Source organism: Poecilia formosa, unplaced genomic scaffold, assembly GCF_000485575.1.
Source record: "Poecilia formosa unplaced genomic scaffold, Poecilia_formosa-5.1.2 Scaffold270, whole genome shotgun sequence".
Lineage (NCBI taxonomy): Eukaryota > Metazoa > Chordata > Actinopteri > Cyprinodontiformes > Poeciliidae > Poecilia > Poecilia formosa.
Window position 1 is genome coordinate 50,204 of NW_006800209.1, and position 5,097 is coordinate 55,300.

A 5,097-nucleotide genomic window follows, 5' to 3' on the forward strand; every position below is an offset into this window, starting at 1 on the left:
CTGTAATTGGAGCACACCTCCGGTGTCCCTTTTTTAAACAGGGGGACCACCACCCCAGTCTGCCAATCCAGGGGAACTGCCCCCGATGTCCATGCAATATTGCAGAGTCGCGTGAGCCAACACAACCCTACAGCATCCAGAGCCTTAAGGAACTCCGGGCGGATCTCATCCCCCCCCGGGGCCCTGCCACCGAGGAGCTTTTTGACCACCTCGGTGACCTCATCCCCAGAGATTGGAGAGCCCAACCCAGAGTCCACCGGCTCAGCTTCCTCAACAGAAGGCATGTTGGTGGGATTGAGGAGGTCTTCGAAGTATTCCGCCCACCGGCCTACAACGTCCCGAGTCGAGGTCAGCAGCGCACCATCCCCACTATAAGCAGTGTTGGTGCTGCACTGCTTCCCCCTCCTGAGACGCCGGATGGTGGACCAGAATCGCCTCGAAGCCGTGCGGAAGTCTTTCTCCATGGCCTCTCCAAACTCCTCCCACGCCCGGGTTTTTGCCTCAGCGACCACCCGAGCCATGCCGCTTCGCCCGTCGGTACCCATCAGCTGCTTCTGGAGTCCCACAGGCCAAAAAGGCCCGATAGGACTCCTTCTTCAGCTTGACAGCATCCCTCACCGAAGGTGTCCACCAACGGGTTCGAGGGTTGCCGCCACGACAGGCACCAACAACCTTGCGGCTGCAACTCCGATAAGCCGCCTCGGCAATGGAGGCACGGAACACGGTCCATTCAGACTCAAGGTCCCCCACCTCCCCCGGAACGTGTCCGAAGTTCTGCCGGAGATGGGAGTTAAAGCTCTGTCTCACAGGGGACTCAGCCAGACGTTCCCAGCAGACCCTCACTACACGTTTGGGCCTGCCAGGTCTGACCGGCAGGCCCTACATTACTGCTCATGTAGAATTCATGAGCAGTAAATATTGTACTAGTTATCTGTATTGGACCGAAGAAAGCCAGGCAGTTAGTTGCAAGCCTTTGAAATTATGACGCTTTTGATGGGTCAGATAGACTCAAGAAATTGTAACAGCAGCTGAGTGAGGGGGGCCCAATTTAAATTTTTGTCAAGGGGTCCAAAATTCCTGGCAGCACCCCTGCTTGTATTTAAATACCGTAACGTTATTGGCACACAGGTAGAGTAGGAGCTCGGAAACTGTTTAACCAACAGGACGCAGAACACAATGCACTGTGAAAAAAAACTGCACAAAAAAATTCACGAAGCAGCGAGACCGCGAAAGATGAATGGCATTATAGCGAGGGATCACTGTATTTGGGTTACAAGTACATGGTTGGAAGTTGTTTCCCACAGCTGCATGAGAACCAGACTGTCTCACCCATTTGTTTTCAATTCCTTATCCTTGATATAAAACTCGTGTTGACTATGCCTGGCGGACCTTTCCATTCAGAATTGCTTCATTATTGATTGTCCCACAAACTCTCTGTATTGTGCACAATATATGAATAAACCTGATTGAGTGATTTCACCTGAACAGTGCTATGTAATAATTTTTTTCCACGACAATTTGGTGCCGTGACCCGGATCCCTTGACTGGACATCCGAGGATGTTGATGAACAGCATTTTGGTACCGACCTGGACTAAAAGTATTGATAAGTTTCAATCAGACTGGATCAGCTAGTAATTTTGAGTTCACTGTGTCTTCAGGATCCTGAACTATTCTCCTGACATAGACAGCAATCTGACTGATGATGTCGTTGCAAGAGCCTTCAACATGTGGAGTGATGTCACCCCTCTGACATTTACCCGCCTTTTTCAAGGCAATGCAGACATCATGATCTCCTTTGGAACAACTGGTATGTGCTCTTTTTTACATTTCTAAATCAAACCTTTTGCACTCTAACAAATTAAGAAGCTGAATTATAAAAATCAAACATTGATTTTTATATCAATGTTTGATTGATATAAAAATCATGTTTTTTTTAGACCACGGGGATCTATACCCCTTTGATGGTAAGGATGGCCTTCTAGCTCACGCCTTTGCTCCCGGTGTGGGCATTCAGGGGGACGCCCACTTTGACGATGACGAATACTGGACTCTGGGAAAAGGAAATGGTAACCAAACCTCAGAAATCACGTGCTTATACCTTCCTCCTTCCTCTGGTGTTCTTTGCACAGATTTCCTTTAACACACAATCCAATCTGTCTTCTCAGTGGTGAAGACGTACGGTGGCAATGCGGGAGGTGCCATATGTCACTTCCCCTTCACTTACGGGGCGAAATCATACACCACCTGCATCACTGAAGGCGTAAACAACAGCGTGCCCTGGTGTGCAACCACAGCCGACTTCAACCAAGACAGAAAATTTGGCGGCTGCCCAAGTGAACGTAAGCATGACAAAAATGACAAGCCAGAAGTTATCCATTATGTTTATGAGCTTGTGAAGGAAAACTGGAACTCATCCAACTACGCTTTCAACTGTAATCCTCACAGTCTCGTTCACTGTTGGTGGAAATGCGGGTGGAGTCCCCTGTGTCTTCCCCTTCACCTTCCTGGGTAAGATGTATAAGAGCTGCACCACCGACGGTCGCACCGACGGAAAACGCTGGTGTGCCACCACTAGCAACTATGACACAGACAAGAAATATGGCTTCTGTCCCAAACGTGGTGGGTAACAGGAAACAATGCGTGAAAATCCTGCCACAGTGGCTTGTTGCTTTGTTTAACCACAGTTATTTTGTCTCTGTTTGTCCAGACACTGCTGTAATTGGAGGAACCTCGGATGGAGATGCCTGCCACTTTCCTTTTGTGTACCGGGGCAAGGAATACCACTCATGTACTAGTGAGGGGAGGACAGACGGCAAATTGTGGTGTGCCACGACTGACAGCCATGATAGAGACCAGAAATTTGGCTTCTGTCCCAACCGTGGTGGGTAACAGAAAACACAAGGTGTGAAAGTCCTACCACAGTAGTTTGTTGCTTTGTTTAACCACAGTTATTTTGTCTCTTTTTGTCCAGACACTTCTGTAATTGTGACAAGCCCAGCTGGAGATCCCTGCCACTTTCCTTTTGTATTTCGGGGGATACCATATGACGAATGTACGACTGATGGGAGGACAGACTTTAAATCGTGGTGTGCCACCACTGACAATTATGATAGAGACCAGACATGGGGTTTCTGTCCTGACCTGGGTGAGCAACAGGAATACAAGAATTTGTTCTGCGTTTATCATTTTATGTAATTTATGAAATTTCTAACCGGCTATCTTACAGGTTATAGCCTGTTCCAGGTGGCTGCCCACGAGTTTGGACACTCACTGGGTTTGTACCACTCCAACGTTAGAAACGCTCTGATGTACCCTCAGTACAGCTATGTGGAGGATTTCTCCCTGGATCAGGACGACATTGATGGCATTCAGTTCCTCTACGGTGAGCTGACAACTCAGTACTCTTTCACAATGAATCTCGTCAAACACATGAAAACTTTGCCTTAACCAAGAACATTTCCATATTTTGCAGGAAATACACCAGGCCCTGGTCCTACTCTCAACGCTGCAGTAATACCTAATCCGACTAGTTCATCTGTCGTGACAGTGTCACCCATTGTAGATCCCACCAAAGACCCCTGCAAGATGCTCAAGTTTGACACCATCACTGTGATTCAGAAACATCTGCATTTCTTCAAAGATGGGTAAGCAAATAGCTAGTTCTACTTATGCTCTAGAAACATAACCTATTGAGGTGCTAATCTTGCATTTCTGGTTGACAGGTATTTCTGGAAGGTATCAAGCAAGACAGACGGAAGTCGAACAGGACCATTTTCCATTTCTCAGAGTTGGCCAGCTCTACCTGTTGTCATTGACTCTGCCTTTGAGGATGTTCAGACCACAAAAATATACTTCTTTTCAGGTAAGGATTGTTCTTATAAGAGCTTATCAGAGCACTGAAATGTTAGAAAAAGAATTTTAATCATATTTTATTGTTACATTAGGAACCAGGTTCTGGGTGTACACAGGAAGCAGTGTGCTAGGTCCCCACAGTATTGAGAAGCTTGGTTTGCCCCCAAGTGTACAGAAGGTGGAGGGAGCGCTGTATAGAGGGAAGAGCAAAGTGCTTCTCTTCAGCGGAGAAAACAATTGGAGGTGAGTAGAAATTGCTCCCTTTTTTAGACAAAAGATCTGTAAATTAACCCATCTTGTTAAAGGACATACAGTAGATCTCAATCTCTCTCTGATCCCTACAGGTTTGATCTCAAGACCCATATGATTGACAAAGGATACCCCAAATATACCGAAACCAGCTTTGGAGGTGTCCCTAATGATGCTCATGATGTGTTCCAGCACAAAGGTAAACATGCCTTCTACAACAAAGCTCAGGAACACAAATCCACAAACGTCAACAAAACATGGCATACATTGTGGTCGTTGTAACATCAACGTTTTGTCTTTCAGGCAACATTTATTTCTGCAGAGATCTTTTCTACTGGCGCCTGAATTCTCGCAGGGAGGTGGACCACACCGGCAATGTGAAGTATGATCTTCTGAAATGCCCAAAATAATAAAGAAATAACAACTGAGATACATGCACAGCTGGGCAGTGAGGCTGGAGCAACCAATTGTTTCTTTGTGCAGGTGACTGAAAGACTGTGATGCAGTGTTTGTGCATCATGATTTTGTATGATGTATGTGCTTTATGCAATGTGAACGACTGACTTCTATTGAATTTGGCTGATTATTACTCATACAGCATTGGACTGAATGCAACTCAAAGGCCCAGAAGGAAAAACAACCGTCGTTTGCAATCAGTCTAACATGCTGTGAACTGATGACCATAGTGGCCTGTAATTTGAGACCCATACAAGTAAATTCAACACATGCTTTCTGGATAAAAAAAATTCATGTCTGACTGGTTCAGACCCTTGTCAGTATTCTAATCATTTTATTTTTTTGGTATTTATAACAACATCTAATATTATTATTTTATGTCATGAGCCTATTTGTTTTGTGTGGTTTCATGAGTTTTTCTGAAATTGGTTTCAAAGCCATAATATTAATCATAATTAAAATTATTTATAAAACTAATAATTTTGTACAAAGATTCCAGCTTTCAATGCAATAAAAGTGATGTGAGAACATTCTTCCTT

The 5,097-nt window shown here is 45.4% G+C and overlaps 1 pseudogene; it reads left to right on the forward strand.

The window, feature by feature from the left end:
• The window catches only part of LOC103151038 (matrix metalloproteinase-9-like), a 34,221-nt pseudogene extending 29,705 nt beyond the window's left edge, over positions 1–4,516 (forward strand).
• Positions 4,517–5,097: the final 581 nt, after the last annotated feature.